Here is a 26225-nt window from a genome sequence, read left to right as displayed (position 1 = left end):
AAATAGAGCAGGGCTTATGTGGTTAAGATACTGTACATGCATATATAATGCGCAGGAATCACTTCCCAAAGGTCACAGATCTCTTGCATTCATAATCCCTCTAATATCATTTAAACTCTAAACTATTTGATTTGGTAGACAGGGAAGTTTTTGGCCTACCAAAACAAACAGTGAAAACATAAAAATACACCGTTTTGTTTCTGCAGGTAAACACCACTGTGGCTGATAATAACTGCTGGTATAGAGATAAATGATTGGTACGTTTATTGTTTTGTTATGTAAAGCGAACATTTTTAACTCAAATCTTTGCTTCTGGGGGTCCCTGGAACAAAATATTTTGAGATGGGGCTCATTTGCATAGCCAATAACACTGTGTCCAAAAACGTGGTATAGGCCTACACAATAAAATCCTCTACATGAATTACAACTCTGAGAGTGTAAACATGGACCCAAATGTGTATTTGGAGGATTTTACTGTGTACAGTACATGGACTAGCCTGCCAGCTTGAGTCGATTTACCATTGTTAAAATAAATCGTCTCTGTCGGGTGGAAACCTCATATGTCCAAAAAACTAAACCGTTACTTTTCAGGATTCAAATAAAAAAAATATAAAAAGTAGCAGATCTACAAGCTCAAACCGTGGCACATTTGCGCTTGTGGATCTGCTACTTTTTTGATACTTTTGTGTGAAGCTGTAGTATGATCAAGTTGGGTATTCATTTACGAAAAAAACACAAAAGGTTAGAATATGGAGATAAGAGATTTCTGCCTGACAACAACGAAAATGGCCGACTAATTATGGCAGACTATAGCCTCGCACATATATAATACGATGTGACAGCTTTCATCACCGCCTCAGTCAAAAGGATTGGAAAATAAATTACCTTGTTAACAAAAGTCCTTAGGAATTAGTACCTGACAGTTTATTTCAAGAAGTGGTGAATGTAGTTACAGTATAGCTCCATGTGTGGATAACTGCAGAGACGTACCCTGGAGGCTAACATCTGTTACAAGCTGGCTTCAAACACGTCTTACATCTACTGATTATGAGCTATATATTCCACTCAGAATTATATATTTATTTATTTCATCTTTCATCATTTGGTCAGTGGTGTAAAGTAACTAAGTACATTTACTTAAGTACTGTACTTAAGTACAATGTTGAGGTATTTGTACTTTACTTGAGTATTTCCAATTTCCAATGCTTTTACTTTTACTACTCCATTACATCTCAGAGGCAAATATTGTACTAGTTACTTTTCAGATATAAATTATGATATTATGAAACATTAACCACTTCAGCCCTATTTTATACATAGGCTATTTGAAAATAGCCGATATACAAGCTCACAATGCGTCGCATCGCGACGCGTTGTGAGCTTGTAGATCTGCCATTTTCAAACATTTTTGTACTTTTACTTGGTCATTTAAGTAAGTTTTGATGCCAATACTTGTGTACTTTTACTCAAGTAAATTTTGAATTCTTGACTTTTACTTGTAACAGTATTTCTATATTGCAGTATTGATCACTTTTACTTAAGTAAAGAATTTGAGTACTTTTTTCACCACTGTTTATGGTTAGTAACATGCTATAGGTCCCAATTTCATTACACCTCAATGGTGTGAGCTATGAAAATGTCTCGCTAATCTTTTGTCCTCTAGGTCAGGGGTTCTCAAACATGTACATATGACCCCCACATTAATATGTATTTGGCTGCGGACCCCCATTTGAATAGAGAGTGCCAGGGAGTGGACCCCGATAAGAGAAGATTCGTCAAGATCTTTCAAAAACGTTTGAAAATAGCAGCTCAACACAAGCTCACGACGCGTCACATCGCGATGGCTATTCGGCTGTGTCTGAATAGCTGAAGAACAACATTGTGTTAAAGTGGTTAACCTACTCCTCAGTTTGCTGGGGACCCCCGGAGACTCCCTCAAGGACCGCTGGGGGTCCCTGGAGCCCACTTAGAGAACCACTGTCCTAAGGTGTAACTTATCTAGGCTACTATTCTCCTAGGCTAAACATCTACATAAACAAAGTTTTAGACGAGGAGCTGAATAGGGTGCATAATTGGCTGTGTAATAAAAAGGGCCCTGGATTGAATTGAAATCTGAATCCATGCTCTGCAGGGTTGGACACGTGCCTGCAGCAATAGATTTAACTTGGGGTTCAGCTCAAGCTAAATTGCTGTAGGCATGATGTCCATTTGGTACAGATTGAAGAGGTCTGGATCATCTCCTCTACTGGTCTCAGAACATTGATAATGTCTTTAAGAAAACGAGAATAGGCATAATATCCATAGTCAGGAAATGTTCTTCCTATCGCCAGTGATTCTCAACGTCGGGTTTGGGGACCACCATGGGTCCAAATGGACCACCTTACGGATCTGTAACTCCAACTCTGTAACTCTGTGGTGGAAAAAGTACTACATTGTTTTACTTAAGTAAAAGTATAAATACTGCAATGTGGAAATACTTTGTTACAAGTAAAAGTCAGGAATTCTAAATTTGCTTGAGTAAAAGTACAAAAGTAATGGTATCAAAATGTACTTTAAGTCCAAAAGTAAAAGTACTCATTTTGCAGAATATGTCCCATTTCACAAGTTTTCAAAATGCATAAATTGTATTAAGATCTTTTGAAAATAGCAGATCTATAAGCTCACAATGCGTCGCATCGCGATGCATTGTGAGCTTGTAGATTGGCTATTTTCAAATGGCCCAAAATGTATGTATATAAGGTTGAAGTGGTTAACGTATGTTTTGTAAGAATAATCAAAATCTACAAAGGAACTAGGAGCTAAAGTTTTCAAATAATTGTAATGGAGTAAAAGTACAATATTTGGTTCTGAAATGTAGTGGAGTAGAGGTAAAAGTATTGAAAATTGGAAACACTCAAGTAAAGTGAAAATACATCAAAATTGTACTTAAGTACAGTACTTGAGTAAATGAAATGTACTTAGTTGCTTTCCACCACTGCCCGTGAGAATGTGTCTACCTCGTGTATCGATCAAACACAACCATTCACACGCCTCTTACCAAAGCTTGCAAAAGCTGCCAAGTGTCAACACTGTGAATTTAACATACTGTAGGAATGACCCTGGCTGGATACATGTCAATGGTCCGTTGTGTGACCTGTCAAGTAGGCTAGTGTAGGTGTAGGCATACTGTCATGTTCTGCAGCACTCCAAAGAGAACGTTTGGGTAGTGACTGATGGATTCGAGAACTAAATTACAGAGGAGATGCCTGCAAGGTAAATGCATATGACAACACTAAAGTATCCCCATTATTATGCAAGTAAATAGAATAAAATTGCATATATATTGTGGGTTAATAAATAGGCCTATATACACATTGCCTGCCAAAGACGTTTTAAAACGTCTTTTAAAATACACCACTTGCCTGCCAAAGACGTTTTAAAACATCTTAAAATATATTTTTTCCGTTATTCACAACGAATTAGGAGATAACAATTTCCAAAGATTTGCTGCTACATTCACTTCAATGTAAAAAAATAAACGGAGACAAAATTCTCATTGTTTTTTTGTTTTACCAGAGTGAAACATGCTATTTTCAAACAACACATGTCAACGAGGTCACAATGACCTTGTTGACAATTGTGAAACCACACCTGAATCACTTCAGTGATTAGCAACCATCAGGGGATCATATTCTGTGACTACTTGAAAAGGTAACAAATCGTTAAAAACCCTGGCAGAGGCTACAGAGCAGACTGTTCTACAGAAACTCTGGCAGTCAAATTAAAGAGGTTATTTCAATTGGCGGTCGCGCGCGTGTGTACACGTGCGCATGACGTAGCGCTCCACTAGTAAAAATAAATCCACAGTACACCACTGGTTCTACAATAATGCTAAAAGGATAGCACGAAAATCCATGAGGGCTTGTTTCCATTGTGTTCCTGTGTATTCAATTCATGAAGACATGTAGGGCTGCCAACATTGGACTGTCAGAATCCAGGAGATTGGTTGGGGGCGTTTTTTAACAGAGTAGATGTAATTTCCCATGTGTTTTGGTGAATTTTGTGAGTTTGATACTTTTATCAGGCTTGCTTTACTAGCATTGGAAAATAATGGGTTAAATTTCATCCATTAAAAAAGTAGGCCTACAGAAATTGATTTGATGACTGAAGCAATGTAAGGCCCATCTTTAATATTAACCATTCATTACTTAAAAGTTGATATCTCTGTATGATGGCATGCACTGACCACACCCCCGAACCCAGGGGCCTGGGTGTCCTCCCCCCAGAAACGTTTTTAACATAGTAGATGTAATTTCCTGTGTTCTGGTGAATTTGGGGAGTTTGATACCAAATCCAGGAGAAAACCCAGAAGAAATGACGATCCAGGAGAGTGTCGGGAGACGTGGTCAAAAACCAGGAGACTCCTGCGGGATCCAGGAGTGTTGGCAGCCCTAAAGACATACAATATACTGCACAATAAATCATCAGATATATGTTACACTCAAGAGGAGTTGCCCGAGTGTGTGTTTAACTTGAGATCAGTCATACAACTTAGTATGTAAATGCACGTTTCGCATTTCCAATGCGCTGTCTCTTTGTCGTACCTTGACGTGAGCTGAAATGATGCCCCGTGAGAGCAATTTCTCAAAGTCATTAACCGTAGGAGTATATACCTCGTAGAAATGATAGTCTCTGGTACATCATTCTTGAATTAGGAGGGGTATTATGATGCTTGGCTCTGAATTAATCCCTTGGTAAATGGAAGTAATTAGAGTTTAGCCTAATTGGTGTCAGAGGAATTAGTCACATTCTCTGCATGACGATGTTAAACTCCAAATGAGCATTTGGTTTGCACAAAGTGGCATAAATTACCAACGGCACAGATAACCCTGGCTGACTCCATTCACTTCTGCTCCATAGTTTTCACATGAATAAAAACCTCGAGCCTGATAATGAAACAGAGCAGAATAGCACGGACGCACAGATACTCTACAGTACAGTAGCCTAATGTTACAGTATACAGCACAGTGATACAGTCACCCGTGAAAAGCATGCTAAATGACTGTGCGACATATCTGACAAGGGAGTGTGTTTGCTGGGGGATGTGTGATTATTGCACCCTTGATAATGCCCCAGAATGCATTAGTAATTTGGCTGCGTTTGAATGTGGGAAAATAAATGGTCCGTTGGTCAGGTAATTGCCCACAGAGCTGAACACGGCAGCACAATGCAACAGTGTGTTGCTTGAGGCGAAATAACCCAGGAAAACATATTCTACAATTATGTCTTTAAAAACACACAGAGATTAGCCGTATGACACATGTCTAATTGTATGCTAAAATGGCCACCTGTAGAGTCTTTTAAGGAAATTGTGTTTTAATTTAAATATAGTATCAGCAAAGGAACACTCATTCGTTCTATAACACGCACTAATACACTCATGTTATGTCATCCGAGAAGTAGCACACATCTCACTACGCCTCGGAGACCAACAAGGAGCCACAAGACATCATTGCACCCCCCCCCCCCCGTCCTTACTTGTGATGACATCAATCATTTATGACATTTTAGGAACGCCGTTTTTTTCTTTTGCCATTTTTAACCGTAACCCTGAAGCCAAAAATAACTGATCAACAAGCTCACAACGCATCGCGGTGCGACATGTTGTGAGCTTGTAGATCTCCTATTTTTGGTGCACGACACCAGCGCACAACCAAGTGTAAAATCAGGCATAACTGTCACCCTAAACCTAACCTATAAATGTCTAATGCTATCCCTAACCCCAACCTGAGTATTTTCCTAATCGTAAGCCTAACTCCCCAAATCATTTTTAACCATTTCTCTTATAAGGACCAGGAAAATGGTCCTAACAACGTCTATTTCTCATATTCTACTAGGCTTTGTAGGGCAGAGTAGTTCTCAAACCTTTTCATGTTAAGGACCCCCAAATTGATATATATGTTGTGCCAGGGACCCCCAAAGGAGAAGATAGCGTTAAAAAAAAAAATCAAGATTTTTCAAACACGTTCAAGATTTTTCAAAAATCTTCAAAAATGGCAGATGTACAAGCTCACGGTGTGGCACGAAGTGACGCGCTGTGAGCTTGTAGATCTGCTATTTTTGAATAGCGAAAATATTGATAAAGTGGTTAAAATTTGAGTGATGCTCTATAAACACATTTTGCTGGGGACCCCCCCCAAGGACCCCACTTTGAGAACCACTGTTCTACTATATTTGTAGGGACAACATGGCCCTCACAAGTATAGTAATACATAGCACACACACACACACACACACACACACACACACACACACACACACACACAGAGAGAGAGAGAGCCTCTAAGTGAGTGAGACATCTTACACATCTTACTCTCCATGTGGTGATAAAAATAAGATATGAAACTCACACCTCCCACACCCTGTCAGTGCAGTGCATTAAGCAAAGGAAACACTTGGCGGAGAATCAGTGGCTCCAACCGGGAATAAATGGGCTTGGATTTCATTACTGTGTTCCTCTGCCGATTTTTTCTGCCATCTGTTATCAACAAACCGACCCATTTACCCTGTCAAACACGGAAGCTTGGTCAGACGCCCCAGGCATCCCTGGCCGACTTACTGTACAGAAGGGCCAATGGCGATAATGCAATCCAGCGTTATGTTTAGACAAGCACTATAATCCACTATGACTTGAGAATTGACTTCATGTTGCAATGCAGTGTTGTATCTAGCAGTGCTTACACTGTTGCTCGTAACTGCTGCACATATGGAACGTTAAAAAATAACAATCAAGAGAGAAGGGAATATACAGTACCTGGACAAATTGGAAGCCAGGGAACGGTATTTGAAAAAAATTATTAAAACTAAAAACATATGAAACTAGAAAATGGTGGCCTCCTGGTGGCGTTAGTGTAGCATTCCGTTCCATTTAGGGCGGATTCAGACTATGGTCCCGGGTGCGCACCCCGGACCACATGGCAGATGTTGTGGTAGTGTGAACGTAGCGAACCGTTCCCCGTAACGCATCACCGTACCGTACCCGAAACCACCTGGGGAGGTAGTCTCGGGTCCGATTGCTGCGGACTGGGGAACGGAACGTTGCAGTGTGAATCCATCCGTACCAAGAGAAGGAAGTGGACTGCTAATCATATATCCTTTTATATTTTTTATAACTACACATTATTTTAGCTGGGTTATACCTTCTCATAGTTCTACTTGAATGTTGACAAGAAATAATAATCCCGCTAGTGTTTGAGTAGCGTGAGCCGTGAAAAATAATAAACAAAAAACACATGTGTAGCGAACGCGTATATAAGGATAAATATACTAAGGATTAGTCCGTGACGTCACTGCTAAAATACCAAGGATGCGTCCGTGACGCCAATTTCATGTTAACGAGACAACGTTACATTTCGAGGTTTCAAAGACCAGTGCACACACTGCTTTGGTTGTGTATTGTTGATCTGTTGTTATTATAACTCAAGACAACGTCAGGAACACAGTCAAACTTTATTATTCACTCTAGAGTGACTTTTCTTCTGTGAATGACATTCTCTCTCCCAAAGCCCCATAGTCCACAGCGCCCCCATGAGGCACATATTTACCATTACTGTTAAATGAAATGGTCTCGAGTACGGAAGGATTTTGGCCAGTGTGAATGCTGGCCAGCTGGGAGAAGCCAATCGTTCTCGGGAACGGTTTGAATCAAACGGACCCAGTCTGAATCCGCCCTTAGTGTAGCACAGTGGTTCACAAACGTAATTTCCGTTACACACCTTTAAGGGGCCATTTGGAGTGTTATTATGGATCCCACGCCAGCTCCAGGCAAACCCTGCTGTGATTGGTCAGTAGTCGCTGATTGACAGTTCTCGTTTTTGCAACTATGCCTAAACCTAACCCTAACCCTAACCTCAGTAAAACTATACCTAAACCTAACCTTAATCCTAACCCTAACCTCGCAACTATGCCTAAACCTAACCCTAACCCTAACCTCAGTAAAACTATACCTAAACCTAACCTTAATCCTAACCCTAACCTCAGTAAAACTATGCCTAAACCTAACCTTAACCCTAACTTCAGTAAAACTATGCCTAAACCTAACCTTATACCCTAACCCTAACCTCAGTAAAACTATGCCTAAACCTAACCTTAACCCTAACCATAACCTCAGTAAAACTATGCCTAAACTTAACCTTAACTCTAACCCTAACCTCAGTAAAACTATGCCTAAACCTAACCTTAACCCTAACCCTAACCTCAGTAAAACTATGCCTAAACCTAACCTTAACCCTAACCCTAACCTCAGTAAAACTATGCCTGCCAGGGAGCCAATCAGACAGGTAAGGCGGGTCTATATGCTGGAGCGTTGGTGGGATCCATAATCACGCCCATTTGGAACTCCCTCAAGGAACCATGAGGGTGCCTTGAGACCCACTATGTAGCAGAGTGTTTCCAATGAGCCAACATGCACAACAGCAGCACCCTGACTCTGTTTGACCAGAATGGAACAGAGCCTTCATTGGTAACACCTCATCATGACCTAGGCAGTAGTCTCTTTAACTTTCGATGTCAAACACTACTGTATGTAGTTTCACACCAATTCACACCAGATCAGTTTGCAACTCAGACAGCGCATTGCTCTTTGGCCCTTGATTACCTTTGATACAATAATGGTCTGATTGTTTTCTTTCTTCTTCTTTTTTTGTTATTAAAAAGGGTTTAAAAGTCCTTAAATTGTCACTTCACTGTGATCTGGTAAAATAGTAAAATATGGCTAATACGTTTAGGCATAAGGGGTAAGGCAAGATAGGGCCCAGAGCATGCATGACACAACTGGTGCCTTACGTTTCAAGGCAGCCATCATTGTCATCACCAATTTGCTTACTGGCCCCAGGTTTAAGCTGTGTTTCCCAAGTCCATGAATTATCTCTGAAACACTAAAATGTCCCGGTTTTCAACCTTCACTACCAAATTGTCCAGTTAAAATAATACTTGTTTTGTGTGCTTACATAGATGTTTATCTTGTTCTAATCTATTCTGTTGAAAGGTGCAGTCACTAAGTGCTAAAATAATTGTCCCCATCCTGATGAAATTCCAGGTATAAAAAAAGTTAAAGAAATTGTCATTGGCCGCGTTTCCCAAAGAGATGCTGCGTAGAGATGCTGCGTAGAGATGCTGCGCAGGTCCTACGACGGGTCTTACGTGCGTCCACACAGGCTGCGCAGTACCTTAGCAGGCACGTAAGATTTCAGGTCATGCGTAGCCTACGCAGCTTGCGTAAGAGCCTCCTACACAGCTGGGACTGGGCGAAACCTACGCTCTACCCTCATTAGGAGCAGCTGGTTGTGCCCTACGTGCTATCTAAACTGGCTTCAGGAAACACCATCGTCGTAGGTTTCCAAGTCCACGGCGTTACGTGTCTGCTAAAACTACATTCGGGCAACAGCATGCACGTATCCTACTCCTCCTACTCCTGGGAGTGGTTGTAGCCCTGAGTGCTGTCCTACGCAGCAGTTTGTTACGAGCGCCCTGGGGCGCTTGTAACACCCATCGTAGCGAAATAGATCTATGAAAAGACCGACCGACCACACACACACACACACACACACACACACACACACACACATATATATATATATATATATATATATATATATATATATAAATTACGGCCGGGCCGGTGCGTAACGTGCGATGCCTACCCAAAAAAACAGACATACAAGCTGTCAACGCACTGCGACATGCCGTGTCGATAGCTTGCAGATCTGTTCTTTTGGGTAGGGCGAGCGGCTGGTCTGCCTCGTCCTCTATGCATGAACCCGAAGTTTACAAATTATACTCTCACGGATGATCCGATCATCTGATAAAAATATTAAGCATATGCTAATAATATGCCAAGTTAACTAAAGGTATATAAATGATGCTGAGCTAAACATGTTTCCTTAATTTCGAAGTTTTATAGTTAAACGTTATGATGAAAGTCCCCAGTTCCTCTCACAAAGTGACAGTTGTTGCGCTCGCCATGTATATGAATGGTTAAAAAAACTTTTGAAAATAGCAGATCTACAAGCTCACAACACCTCACAAGCTTGTAGATCTGCTATTTTCAAAAGATTTTAATACATATTAAATTTGGGAAATGGGACATTCTGCATACCTTACTTTTGGTATTTTAAGTATATTTAATTTACTTGCATAATGGGGACACTTTAGTGTTTTATTTACCTTGCAGATGTCACCTCACCGCTGTAATTTAATTCATAAATATATTATTCAAAAGTTGTATTTGGAGTGGACTGCTTCAGGACATCTGACAGTTGGCTCTGGTATTTTTATGATCCATTTCACTGTATATATTCGCAAAGGGTGTTTAAACTGCTGTGTAGCGTAGAACAGCACTACGTAGTTTACGTAGGCTTTACGTAGGCTTCGTCCAGGAGGTCTTTACGTGCATGCTGTCTCCCGAGTGTAGTTTTAGCACACACGTAACGCTGTGCGCTTGAGAACCTACGACGATGGTGTCTCCAGAAGCCAGTTTAGATGGCACGTAGGGCACACACAGCTGCTACTAACGAAGATTGGGTTGCTACTGCGCAGCTGCGTGGAGGCTCTTACGCAGCTTCTAGGCTACGCACGAGCTCAAATTCGTTTGGGAAACCCGGCCATTGTAGTGAAAACAGCCTATATGCAGAGCTGCCAACTCTCACCCTTTGAGAGTGAGAGTCACGCAATTTAACCTCTTCTCACGCCTCACGCCACACTTGCCATTTCTCACGCTTTTTCCCCCCTCTCACAGCAAAAAAAACAAAAAAAGAGCAACCGGGTGGAAAACGGAAGCCTCGTCCTAAAACACACTGCCACCCTTTTTTCGCGGACCGTGGCCGCCGCATTAGACCGGGGGCGAGGGTGTTTTAGGACGACTTTTCCAGATTTGGGGAGGTGCGCTGCGCGATGGGATGGACTGCAGCCACGGTTCACATGACGCTCGTCTGTCACTAATACAAACCAATCAGAGGCAGCTTAAGGCGGGTCATTGCGTCTCTCTAGCCAACGAGAAGGATTTAAGGAAGCACAACACTTTGGTGGAGAAATTAAAAAAGTATACAACTTGAAACGCCGACCGACGCGTCTGTGTCAGCGCCTCAAATAATGCCGTGACATGACTGATTCTGAAGCGGGAGGTCAAACGGTAGGTAACTTAACCACCTCCTTTTTACAAACACATTATCTTTACAAATCATTTTATTTTGATGAAATGGTGGGTCTGACTACATGAGACTTAAACGTTACACAGGCTGCTGGTGAGCAGCATACATGTTGCTGGTGGGTTTAACAACAAACCGTGACTAGCAGTGTTAGTCAAATCACTGGTTCTCAACCTGTGTGTCGGGACCCACAAGACCCAGGGGGGTCCCCACGTAATTTTTTTGTTTGGGGGGGGGGTCCCCAGATGACAGTAAAGTGACCATTTTTTTAAAAGACCTTTTTAATACCAAAAAAAATAAGGAAGAAATGAAATATAAAATAATAATGCATTATTATTACAAGGAGAATCACAATTGCCTGACGAAGGACAAACAGAGTCCGAAACGTTGCAAAGTATGAATCAACTAGGAGCGCAGAGACACCACGGAATGAGAAACCAGGGGAGACCTGGAACTTGGAACAGACCGAACCATCAACTCCAAGGAAACAACCACAGACCGGGAATGAGAGATGGGGAGACCTGGCACCACGGAGGACGCCACCAGAACCATTGGGACCAAGGAGATCGCTGGAAACAGCAGAACCACTGGCCCCAATGGGATTGGAATCAACAGCGTAGTCCACCAGGAGCAGAGACCTGAACACCCTCGCCCCGGTCACAACCACGGAGCAGGAGCCAGAGTGACCAGAAACCAGACAGGTACAGAGGAGCAGAACACACACACACACACACACACAGATCCATTTGAAAGGGACCAATTCCTTAAAACAATTAGATTATTAAACAAATTTATAGTTTGCACACACCACCTCCAGAACATAACCCGTTCTGAAAAGGCACCAGCCAGCATAGCCAAAAAAACACACGAATTAATGACCTTGATTAAACCGGCACAGCCAAGTCAAAACACCACTCTCATGCTGGAGGGAAATGCAAGGAATTGGGAACACACTACAATATTGATTCTTAAAGACCACTACATGACACACTTGACAACAATTAAACAAGAGCTCTCCGACTGCCTAACAGAGGAATGGAAAAACCCTTTTTCCATAGCAACCAAATGGGCAAGAACATTTTTTGGCAAAAGATTAAAACAAACAGACTTAGATCAGGCCCTGACAGCGATCGCTGAGCTAAGACCAGACACACCCCCACCCTTCATCTCCTCCCATCCAACCTCCCCCCACCCTCGGGTCCCCACCCCTACCCCATCAATCCAAACCACCCCTCCCCCAACCCATCCCCCCCAATCCACAGATCCACCGGAAAGGGACACCAGAAGAATACCCACACCAGGACCCAGCATTCCACCAAGAAACACCATCGTAGTCCAAGCACAGGTAATCCGGGAGATGGGACCCTCAGCACTACACCTGACACAGGAAAACTATCCAGACCTAGCAACATCACAAAGGAAGACCACATCACCAAAGAAACAGAGGAAGAGAAGGAAGCCCAAAGGAACACAGGAGGACCCAAACCAAATCTCCCCAGCACCAAGCCAAACCACGGAGACACAAACCAACCCAGACACCACACCACAAGAAGCCATCCAGGAGGGATCAGAACCACAACAGGAGGACACCAACGAAACAGACGGGAGAGAAGGTCCCCTGACAAAACCACACAGGCACCCAGGGTCCAAATACAAGAAGAATTGGAGACTTAACCCAGAGAAGAAGATTCTGATTTTCGGTGACTCAAACCTGGCAAGGATCCCACCTTTTGCCAGAAGTGACATCCAGATCGAAAGCTTCCCAGGGATGGACTTCCAATCCTGCGTGGACCTACTGAAAGACCACACCATGGAAAACAACAAGGTAGCGCACTGCCTCATTTCAGTAGGTATCAACCACAGACAAAACAAAACAGACCAAACAGGACATAAAAAGATGCTACAAACCCTTAACTGGGCAACTAAAAAATGTCCTTGTGCCAACATACACATAGCTTTGATTAACTACTCAGACAAACTCAGGGTACCAGAACAGAGGAGACTAGACAACCTAAACAGGTCCATCTCACAGGTAAAACACACCCCCAAATTGGAAGACAGGGATTTCAAAACCGAAGGGGACAAAATACACTGGGTACCAGAAACAGCTAAAGCAATACTAGAGAATTGGATTACTAGTTTAAACTGGAATGCCCTACAAGGCTAATGCAGACGGGGCAAAAATCAAACATAATTAACTTATCACACTATTTCAAACCAGACCAAGCTCAAAGACAAGGAGGGCAAACAGACAACATGACAACTCCACAGGTAAGGGCACTTAGACAACTAGCAAAGAATAAAGACATTATAATCAAACCTGCTGACAAAGGATCCTGCATAGTAATAATGGACCGATACCAATACATTTTTGAAGCAGAGAGACAACTTAGTAATAAAAACCATTACAAAGAATTGAGGGAACCAATCTACAAAAACACAGCAATTGAAGCTAAGAGGATTATAAAACAATTGAAAGAGAAGAAATTAATAAGTAGCAAACAAGAGGCCTACCTCTCGGGTCAGGATACACCGCGACCAAGAGTTTTCTATCTATTGCCAAAAATACATAAAGACCCGGCCACATGGACCGTACCCTTCGAAATCCCACCGGGCCGACCAATAGTTTCTGACTGTGGCAGCGAAACCTATCAGACAGCAGAATTTGTTGAATATTTCCTGAAACCTCTCTCAACCCAGCATCCGAGCTATGTGAAAGACACTTATGACTTTGTTGAAAAAATCAAGAAAATAACAATGCCACAAACGGCCTTGTTATTCTCAATTGATATTGACAGCCTATACACCAACATTGAGACGGATGCAGGGTTGAAGGCAGTGAAAGAAATTTTCAACAAATATCCGAATAGGGGAAGGCCAGATGCTGAATTATTAGAATTGTTAAGCCTTAATCTGACCAAGAACGATTTTGAATTTGACAATAAGTTTTATTTACAAACAAAGGGGACAGCAATGGGAAAACGGTTTGCTCCTTCGTATGCTAATATTTACATGGCAATGTGGGAGGAAACAGCATTAAAAAAATGTATTCTAAAACCAACCCAGTATTTTAGATTCCTGGATGATATTTTTGGGATCTGGGAGCACTCCAAGGAGGAATTTGAAGATTTTATTGAAGTTCTAAACACACATCACCGATCCATCACTATAACATTTGTAACAGACACAGACAAAATTGATTTTCTGGATGTAACCATTTTCAAAGGACCACTGTTTAACACCAGTGGAAAATTAGATCTCAAAGTCTACTTTAAGGAAACTGACACCCACGCTCTCTTACATAAAACGTCATTCCACCCACCACACTGTTACACAGGGATTGTTAAATCACAGCTACTACGATTCCACAGAATTTGCACACAAGAACAGGATTTTCAGACAGCCTGCAAGATCTTATTCTGCGCCCTACGAAAAAGAGGGTACACAAGGACCTTCCTACGAAAGGCCCAAGACACCTTTCTGGAAGTAAAGGAAAAATACCAGGGCCCACAGCTGGCTCTGGTAACTACATACTCCTCACAAAGCAAATTAGCTAACACCAGGATAAAAAGGAATTTCCAGAACAGAGGAAACACTCTTTTAAATGGGTGTAAAATCATTTCAGCCTACAGAAAAAATAAGAACCTCAAAGATTATCTAGTCCACAGCACTCTTAAAGGAACGAATGGACCAACTAACAGGAGACCACATTACTTTAAAAGCACCCAAATGGTGACCAACAGACACAACAAAAGGGTGTTTGGCATTAAACAAAAAATACAAGCTAACACTAAAAACTGTATTTACTTAATCACCTGCACCAAATGTAACCTTCAATATGTGGGTGAAACACAAAACACAATCGCCACCAGATTAAACCAGCACAGATATAATATAAATAATGCCAAGAAGACCAATTTAATAATTGTTCAACACTTTATGACACATGGCATAAATTCCCTAAAAGTCTCTGGCCTAGAACATAACCCAAATTGGACACTAGGACAAAGACAATATAACGAAAGACAATGGATAAACAGATTAGGTACAATTTGTCCAGAGGGACTTAATATGACAAACATTAGAAACACACAAACCAACCCTTCTTAATTCAATCAAACAAACTCACAGAAACACAAAGAGACCACCAGGTACTCAGAGAGAACTAAAAGAACAAAGACCCACTCAGAGAAAGGAGGAGTAACACCTGACCTAGATACTAGATTAAGGACAATCACAGAAGCATCAACGACCCTAGGGGAAGACAAGGGGTTTCTTCCTGACCCATAGCTTAAGACCCAAATAGGTGTGAGAGTAGTCAACCCAAATGCCCCCTCAACCTTCAAAAGGACTAAGTGGGTTAAAGACACACATAATCAAACAATGGACCTAGGAAGACTTAGATGAACAAATGCAAAATAATAAGGACCTTAAAAATAAATGTCTTAAGGTTCTCATTACTCTAAGCCTAACCCCTGTAGCAGAAATAAAGAATTGTTCTAGTCTCAGGAAAGACGCACTAGGATTGACCAGTAGTCACTGGGAGGTTCAGTTGGGGCAAACGCAGTCCCCACAAACATCATTTACTATTCTGTGCCTATCGGTACATAATTCGGACGGGGCTGAGTAGGCTCAAAGCGAACTTCGCAACGTTCAGCACGGCAACTCGCGCGCCTTAGCGCGCTCGGTGGTGCTTCCCGTGGCTCAAGTTCGCTTGAGACTGCGCCCCTCCATCGCGGTTGGGTCCATAACTACATTTGTATTCTTAAATCTTTTATTGGGTCCTAGTCCTGTAAACATTCTTATAATGAGACTATGGATGATTTTTGGTATGCGGTCCAACTAAGGTGGGACTCAGGATGACTGGACGTACCTGCCATGCACAGTCCCCAGTGAACATTCCTCACAAAGTTCACTGGCAATTTTATTTATAGTTTGTAAACATGCCTAAAAACCTAAACTTTGAAGAAAGGGAAAAGGGTTAACCCTAATGGGGAATCCTTTCTTAGGAAAGGCGAAACAGCCAAAAAGAACTTAGGGCTAAGATTTAGAATTTAGATTAAAGACTTAGTAAACAGAATGTAAAAGTACAAGGACCTTAAAATTAAAGAGTAACGGGATCCCAAAAAGACTTTCTTTCAAAAACAAGATGGCGAGAGCAAAAATTCCTTGCTCTGCCTTTTTCGGAAAGGATGCCCTTTCTAAAAAAGGCTTAGCACTGAAGTCCAACCCAAACCATTCCCTAACCTCAGTAAAACTATATGCCTAAACCTAACCTTAACCCTAACCCTAACCTCAGTAAAACTATGCCTAAACCTAACCTTAACCCTAACCCTAACCTCAGTAAAACTATGCCTAAACCTAACCTTAACCCTAACCATAACCTCAGTAAAACTATGCCTAAACTTAACCTTAACTCTAACCCTAACCTCAGTAAAACTATGCCTAAACCTAACCTTAACCCTAACCCTAACCTCAGTAAAACTATGCCTAAACCTAACCTTAACCCTAACCCTAGCCTCAGTAAAACTATGCCTGCCAGGGAGCCAATCAGACAGGTAAGGCGGGTCTATATGCTGGAGCGTTGGTGGGATCCATAATCACGCCCATTTGGAACTCCCTCAAGGAACCATGAGGGTGCCTTGAGACCCACTATGTAGCAGAGTGTATAATATGCCAAGTTAACTAAAGGTATATAAATGATGCTGAGCTAAACATGTTTCCTTAATTTTGAAGTTTTATAGTTAAACGTTATGATGAAAGTCCCCAGTTCCTCTCACAAAGTGACAGCTGTTGCGCTCGCCATGTATATGAATGGTTAAAAAATCTTTTGAAAATAGCAGATCTACAAGCTCACAACGCCTCACAAGCTTGTAGATCTGCTATTTTCAAAAGATTTTAATACATATTAAATTTGGGAAATGGGACATTCTGCATACCTTACTTTTGGTATTTTAAGTATATTTAATTTACTTGCATAATGGGGACACTTTAGTGTTTTATTTACCTTGCAGATGTCACCTCACCGCTGTAATTTAATTCATAAATATATTATTCAAAAGTTGTATTTGGAGTGGACTGCTTCAGGACATCTGACAGTTGGCTCTGGTATTTTTATGATCCATTTCACTGTATATATTCGCAAAGGGTGTTTAAACTGCTGTGTAGCGTAGAACAGCACTACGTAGTTTACGTAGGCTTTACGTAGGCTTCGTCCAGGAGGTCTTTACGTGCATGCTGTCTCCCGAGTGTAGTTTTAGCACACACGTAACGCTGTGCGCTTGAGAACCTACGACGATGGTGTCTCCAGAAGCCAGTTTAGATGGCACGTAGGGCACACACAGCTGCTACTAACTAGGGTGACCATATTCTGAATTCTGATATTCTGATATTCTGAATTCTGAAATCCATATTCTGAATTCCCAAAAAGAGGACACCTAACGAAAAAGAGGACACCTAACGTCCCGCGCGCGCGCGCGATTTTTTGGGGCGGTTCTGGGCGGTTCTGGGCGGTTCTGGACCGTTTCTGGGCGGTTCTGGGCCGTTTTTTGGGCCGTTTTTTGGGCAAAAATGGGCGAATTTTGTAACTGTTTTTTTTTAACTTTATTTCGGTTTTAAGGTTAGGGTTAGGGTTAGGTTAGGGTTATGTTATTTAATTATTTTGGGGGAGCCATTCTTCAAAATAACCTCTCTCATGTCTATAATGTAAAAATGTAAAAAATGCCTCAAAACCTGTTAATTAAACAAAAAAAAATAGAGAAGTAGCCTGTTATTTAATGTTTCGGTACCCCATTCTTCAAAATAACCTCTCTCATGTCTATAATGTAAAAATGTAAAAAATGCCTCAAAACCTGTTAATTAAACAAAAAAAAATAGAGAAGTAGCCTGTTATTTAATGTTTCGGTACCCCATTCTTCAAAATAACCTCTCTCATGTCTATAATGTAAAAATGTCAAAAATGCCTCAAAACCTGTTAATTAAACAAAAGAAAATAGAGAAGTAGCCTGTTATTTAATGTTTCGGTACCCCATTCTTCAAAATAACCTCTCTCATGTCTATAATGTAAAAATGTAAAAAATGCCTCAAAACCTGTTAATTAAACAAAAGAAAATAGAGAAGTAGCCTGTTATTTAATGTTTAGGTACCCCATTCTTCAAAATAACCTCTCTCATGTCTATAATCATGGAAAAATGTAAAAAATGCCTCAAAACCTGTTAATTAAACAAAAGAAAATAGAGAAGTAGCCTGTTATTTAATGTTTAGGTAACCCATTCTTCAAAATAACCTCTCTCATGTCTATAATCATGGAAAAATGTAAAAAATGCCTCAAAACCTGTTAATTAAACAAAAAGAAAAAAGAGAAGTAGCCTGTTATTTAATGTTTAGGTACCCCATTCTTCAAAATAACATCTCTATCATGTCTATAATCATGGAAAAATGTAAAAAATGCCTCAAAACCTGTTAATTAAACAAAAATTAAAAAGAGAAGTAGCCTGTTCTTTAATGTTTAGGTAGCAAATTCTTCAAAATAATGTCTCTTTTGGCTAATGTAAAAAATATAAATAATGCCTCAACATTGAACAAAAAGAAAAAGAGAGGTAGCCTATTGTTTAATGTTTATTTTTCTTCAGTCTTCCTGGCCTTCCTCGTCTCCCTGGCCTTCCTCCTCCTCATCTCCCTGGTCTCCCTGGTCCTTGTTTGCCCATGCATATTTTGCTGAAGAGCTTATTTTTCCCAGCAGTTTCCGATTGCTCATCAAATAAGCATGAAAGTCCTTGCAACACATTTCTTTGAAATTGTATTGCACTAATAGAAGGCCCTTCAATGACTCAACAGACAACTGGTTTCTTTCCTTGGTCCACTGGCTCTGCATCAGTGAGAAAACCCTCTCAACGTTTGCATTGTGAGAAGGAAGGGCAAAGACAAACTGTGCAATCTTCAGTAGCTCCTCTGAGTAACATGCTATGCTTTTGGCCTTCTCAAAATATTTGGTCCACTTCTGGTGCACTTGCAGGCATTTGAACTCTCCATCACTAATGCAGCTTTCAGTGAATTTCTTGAGATTGGTGACCTGATCAAAACACTTTGCATCGTCAATTGGCACCCCCTTCTCTCCCAGGTACTTGATGCAGGCTTCCACATCATTCCAATCTGGTGTCTCACTCAGATCCATCCACATGAATGGGGTGAATTCTTCCATGGGAGTCATCCACTTCTCCAGATACTGCAGGCATGCACTGTACAGACCTTGTACATCAGCACGGAACTGGTCACAGCCCTGACCAAGTCCATCTTTGCGGTTCTGTGCCAGTAGTCCCTTAACTTTCATGGACATGAAGTTGTTTCTCTTGCGTTCCTCAAGCATAGTATGGACTCTGTGCAAGATGTTCCTCACTTCCACAACAGAATTGTCTTTCCTTTCCATTTCTTGAATGTGTGAGTGGAACACACTCATGAGTGAGTGCATGTGCCAGAGGTAAATCTCACTGAAGTCATTTTCAAAAAACTTCCTGATCATTACAGGTGGCTTTTCCTGAGACAGAAAGAATGACTTTAATGCTGGAAACATCTGCAGCAGCCTCTCAATTCCAGGGAATAATGACAGCCATCGTGTCTTGCTGTGGGAAAGGAGCCTTCTGTATTCAATGTCAACAAACTCACAGTACTCCTTCAAATTCTCTGTGCGCACAGTGTAAATGTGGAAGTACTGGTAGATTTTGAAGATGATGTTCTCAATTTCAATATCAAGTGTGTCTGCACCATGATGAACACAATTATTCAATATGTGTGCTGGGCAACCCACACCGACCAGAGTCGTGTTCTGCAGCAACCTTTTCAAATTTGCAAACACATTCCTCCCCTCTTCATTACGTCTGATTCCTCCGAAATTTGTGTTGCAATTGTCACCAGTAAATGCAATACATTTTTCAGTCAAATTGTTTTTTCTCAATGTTTCTATCAAATAGTTTGCAATGGTGTCTGCAGTCTCATTTGGTGTATCTTTCACCTCAATCAGTGTACTCTGTACACCACCTTTCTTCCAGTCAAAATATTGGATTATTATTGGGAATATTTTCACTGCACCGTGGTTACTCCCATCAGTAGCGATGCCACAATACTGTATGTCTTTGAGCGCCTCCAGTGCGATTTCAACAGAGTGTGGCGCTATAACGCTGTTGACAATGGCCTCACTTTTTGTACGTGCACTTGAAAACTTTTTAGCTGTATCTGAGTCTGGGAATGCCCTTTTCAGCAAAGTGCTGGTGCAATCCATTGACCTGTAGCTGCTATGGTGTTTCACTGTGTGAAAAGCTAAAACTCCCTCAGCTGCATTGACCATGTGTTCTGCTTTGCCAGGTGGTACAAAGTAGTCGGTCAATTTGGCAGAAGAAGTCTCGCCTTGCACAGCTTTCTTGTGCTTAACAGTGGCAATATGGGCTTGCAGGTCAGAAGAACCCTTATTTGCCACGGAGACATATGTGCCTGCTTTGCAAACTGTACACTCTGCTTCGCATTTGTCACGACCCAGACGAAAACACAGGTACTTCTTGCGCATTTCATCCGTGAAGTTACATTTGCGTTTCGGCATTTTCTCCGCCTCGCTCTGTCTATCGTCTTTTTCGGGGAGGCGCTGAGCGCGACACTGTTCCGTGTGTGTCTGTGTGAGTGAGTGAGTGAGTGAGTGTGTGTGTTTGGTCACGTCTGCTGACAGGCTGTTGGAGGCACACGTGAGTCACGTGTGCCTCCAGCAGCCTGTCAGCAGCCGTGTTGCGGAACCAGGGTTACGGAAGGACCATATTTAGCGCTTTCAGTGTAAAAAAAAAAAAAAATCCCAAAACACCGGACATTTGAAGGATTTTATAAACTCCCCCCGGACAGGCCGGACAGCACCTCAAAAGAGGACATGTCCGGGTAAAAGAGGACGTATGGTCACCCTACTACTAACGAAGATTGGGTTGCTACTGCGCAGCTGCGTGGAGGCTCTTACGCAGCTTCTAGACTACGCACGAGCTCAAATTCGTTTGGGAAACCCGGCCATTGTAGTGAAAACAGCCTATATCAGAGCTGCCAACTCTCACCCTTTGAGAGTGAGAGTCACGCAATTTAACCTCTTCTCACGCCTCACGCCACACTTGCCATTTCTCACGCTTTTTCCCCCCTCTCACAGCAAAAAAAAAAACGGAAGCCTCGTCCTAAAACACACTGCCACCCTTTTTTCGCGGACCGTGGCCGCCGCATTAGACCGGGGGCGAGGGTGTTTTAGGACGACTTTTCCAGATTTGGGGAGGTGCGCTGCGCGATGGGATGGACTGCAGCCACGGTTCACATGACGCTCGTCTGTCACTAATACAAACCAATCAGAGGCAGCTTAAGGCGGGTCATTGCGTCTCTCTAGCCAACGAGAAGGATTTAAGGAAGCACAACACTTTGGTGGAGAAATTAAAAAAGTATACAACTTGAAACGCCGACCGACGCGTCTGTGTCAGCGCCTCAAATAATGCCGTGACATGACTGATTCTGAAGCGGGAGGTCAAACGGTAGGTAACTTAACCACCTCCTTTTTACAAACACATTATCTTTACAAATCATTTTATTTTGATGAAATGGTGGGTCTGACTACATGAGACTTAAACGTTACACAGGCTGCTGGTGAGCAGCATACATGTTGCTGGTGGGTTTAACAACAAACCGTGACTAGCAGTGTTAGTCAAATCACTGGTTCTCAACCTGTGTGTCGGGACCCACAAGACCCAGGGGGGTCCCCACGTAATTTTTTTGTTTGGGGGGGGGTCCCCAGATGACAGTAAAGTGACCATTTTTTTAAAAGACCTTTTTAATACCAAAAAAAATAAAGAAGAAATGAAATATAAAATAGCATTACTGCATGAAAAGTAATCAACAAACAATACTATAGAAATGTGTAATTTGTGAAAATAGCTGATCTACAAGCTCACAACGCCATGCAAAGCGTTGTGAGCTTGTAGATCTGCTATTTTCACAATATTTAGGCTCTATGCACAATATTGGGAATGTTATCAATGATACTAATTAAGGCCCTGTTCCATTTAGTGTGGCATAGTGGTTGTCTTATTTTCAAGGACCCCCATAACTCTGAGAGTGTACAAAAGGAACCAAATGGACATGTAAGGGTCCATTTGGTTCCATGTGTACACTCTCAGAGTTACACACCCACCATAAGGGGCCATTTGGGAACCAAAATGAGTGTTTCTAGTGAGCCAACATGCACCCCGATCAGAATGGAACAGAGCCTTCATTGGTAACACCTGTGAAGGAAGCAAGAAGAGGCCCAAATTCTTTCCAATATGGCTGCTGTGCATAGAGCCTCCTGGGGGACCCCCTTGTCAGGGTGGTTTTTTTTTTTTTTTGGGGGGGGGGGGGGGGTAGTGGCCTGAAGAGGTTGAGAACCACTGAGTTAAATCATCATGTATTTGTGTGTGTGTGAGCTTATGGATACTTACTATGAGCTAAGGGAATTTACAGCACTGTACCCGTGCTGTTTGCATTTCTGTCTAATGAAATATTCAATCAAGCAAACAGTAACATGTAGCTATTTGAGACTGGATCATTCATTCCTTAACTGTATACTTTGATTTCTGTCTGTTTGTTAGTTTGAAAGTCTGAACGATGTCACAGTCCGGTAAAAAGAAGCAGCAGCAGAGAGATCTGCTGTCATTCTGGGCAGCGAAGGGTCAACCACCCCCTGCCAAACTTGCCAGGCCAGAGGAGGCTTTGGATCTCTCAGTGACTGACAGAGTGGAGGAGGCTTTGGATCTCACAGTGACTGACCGAGTGGAGGAACATGAGAGTCCAGAGGGCACAGAGAATGAGAATGCAGAGGAGACAGAAGATGATGATGTAGAGGAGATTGAGGACACAGAGGATGAGAATGCAGAGGAGGAGACAGAAGATGATGAGGATGTAGAAGAGATTGAGGCTCCAGAGGATGAGACAGAAGAGCCAGCAGAGGAAACTGTGGAGATAAATAATAATAAGGTAGCAACGGGGAAAAAGCAGTGGGCTAAGAGTGGAGCAGCCACCTACAGGTGCACTTTTAAAAGGGAGTGGACAGCAGAATGGCCATTCATCACTCTAGGCACCACCACCTCCTACTATTGGTGCTCTACATGCAGACATGAGAACAGCTGTGCCCATCAAGGAAAGGCAGATGTCATCAGGCATATAAAAAGCAAAGGGCATCATGCCAAAGTGCAGGCACTAAAGTCAACAACCACGATTGCACCTTATTATGCCCCAGTCTCTGTTGGTGGCATGACAGCACAAGAGGCCAAGGTATATATATATATATTCTGAACAGTGGCAGTAGCTGAATTGTACTTGTAGGTTATATCAGCATAAATATTAGTAAATGAAACAAACTGTCACAAATGCCTTGTCTGTTCATTTGGACTGTTTTTATTTATGTTTATTGTATGTAATTGAGTTTTTCGAGGGACCTTAAGTCCGCTATAAATCCATTTATTCAGTCCAAAAACACTTAATGTTTTATGGAATGTTTTTACATGATTTGCTCTTTGATTACCCCCTTTCTGTTGCAGACAAGGAGAGCTGAGGTAAAGGTGGCAGTGTCAATGGTCGAACACAATGTGCCATTTGCAGTAGCAGATTACTTCAGCCCATTGCTAAAAGAATGCTTCAAAGATTCCCCTACTGCACAGAACTACAACTGCGCCCGCACAAAAACATCGTGCATAATAAATGAAGCAGTGGCCCCACACTTCAGAAAGGAACTGGTCATGAAGATGAGGACCAATCCTTTCACATTGATCACAGATCACCTGATACAGGTCATTACATTTTCCACACTTTCTAGCCCCCATTTTTAGACACACACACACACACACACGCCATACCATGGAGAAACTGTGTGAGTCTGTCTGTTGATAATGCACCTGTCAATACAGGAGCAAGAAATTCCATCGCATCCAGAATTCTTAAAGAACATGGCAGCATCTACATCCATGGGTTCCCCTGTCACATCATCCACAACACTGCCAAACAGGCTGGCCTGGGCTTTTTGGAGGTGAGTTGAATCATGTATGATTTATATGATCTACCGTATCCGTTATGCCTAATGTCAAGTCTAACTGGTTGTTTGTTATGCTGTGGTGTCATGAATCTATGACAAAAATGTCATGTGATTATAAATCATCATGTGTTGCAGGTGTGTGGATTTGATCCGGAGGATCTGACTGTGGATGTGGGATTATGGTTTAAAGGAAGCACCAATCGGAAGGGTTACCTGACAGGTATGTGCAGTCCAAATGAAATGCAGAAGAGTTAGATTAAATTAAATTGAAATTAAGATGTTCCATTCTTGTCATAGAATTCTGTGAACTCCATGGAAGCGAGTATTTGGAAATACTTATGCACATTTCCATTCGATGGTTGAGCCTCGAGAGGTGTTTGACTCGTATCCTGCAGCAGTATGAGCCATTGGTCAGCTACTTCAAGTCATCAAGTAGGCATCATATTTCAATGACTCAAATGAACGATTATTATAACAGACTGAAAAGTTAATGTATGTAGTATGCACCATAGATATATATAAAGGCTAGATGGCTCAAGGGGGCGGCGCAAGCGTAGCTCAACCGCGGCCATCTTGAAACAGTCATTCATAACATTATGTCTATGGTGCATATACTTTGAAATAATCATAGTGTGCTCAATTTTGCTCAATTTTCAAACGGTTTGGTGTGTTGTAAACACCAAAGATGTAGTTATGATACTGCATACTTATAATTATAATCATGTTTTTTTTTAAATATAATTTTAAGTATGCAGTATCATAACTACATCTTTGGTGTTTACAACACACCAAACCGTTTGAAAATCGGATGAAAATTGAGCACGCTATGATTATTTTAAAGTATATGCACCATAGACATAATGTTATGAATGACTGTTTCAAGATGGCCGCCATGTGGCAATGTCGTACTCCATTGGCCAGCAGCGCGGGTGAGTCATCTAGCCTTTATATATATCTATGGTATGCACAACCTGTGTTTTTTTTGTTTTCACAGATGACAAACAACCAAGGTTCAGGAGGCTGTTGGAAGCATTCTCTAACCCAATGACGGAGGTGTACCTGCTCTTCTATCAAGCAACGTTGCCAGTGTTCTCCACCTTCAACCTCCTCCTCCAGAGAGAGAAGTCCTCCATCTTCCTTCTACATGATGAGGTAAATTGGGAAGGTATTCTAGTAATACAGTATGCTAGTAATAATGTACTAAGTTTGTTCCTTTTTTCATTAGCACTCTACTGTAATTTGTAATGTAATTTTCTAAATCATTTCTGAAATACAAATTTGTAGATGCGGAGTTTCATCCGCAAGTTGCTCTCGAAGTTTCTGAAGCCTGCAGCACTGCAGCACCGGGAATTGCATGAAATCCTCTATAAGGACCCATCAAACCAACTGCCAGGTAATTCTCCAAGTTTCACATCAGCAGATGCACATACACTATCTACTCACTGATCTCACTCACATAATACTGTTTGTTAGAGGGCTGCTTGTGCAGACAAGGTATGAGGATAAGGTCATCTCATCTCATCACACACATAGGACCACAATGGAAACGAGTCCACAGGACTTTATATTATCCTTTTAGCCCAAATGTGTGACTGTACCTTGTGCTGTTTGCATTTCTGTCTAATAAAGTATTCAATCAATCACTGATGTGATGATGATACTTAAAGGGGTGCTTTCAAGTTAGCTATTGTGGTTGTTGATGATGGCTAAAGTGACTCAGCACCGGTCTTATTCCCAGTCTCATACTGACATGTTGGGTTGGTGTTGGTGGAATGAGAACATATTGCATCAATCTTTCTCCAGAATCGCATACAGCACCTTAATGACCTCTGAAGTTGTTGTTTTATTGTGTCTCTCGTAGGAGAAAAGCTGGCGATCGGCTTCACTACTCGAGCAACACTCAACAGGCTCCTTGATGCAGGAGACATTACACCACAGCAAGTGAAGAGGTTCCAGCAGGCAGCAGTGGAGTT

This window comes from Gymnoscopelus braueri (genome assembly GCF_963280865.1).
Source record: "Gymnoscopelus braueri genome assembly, chromosome: 5".
In the NCBI taxonomy this organism is placed as follows: Eukaryota; Metazoa; Chordata; class Actinopteri; order Myctophiformes; family Myctophidae; genus Gymnoscopelus; species Gymnoscopelus braueri.
Note: the sequence above shows the minus strand (reverse complement) of the source record.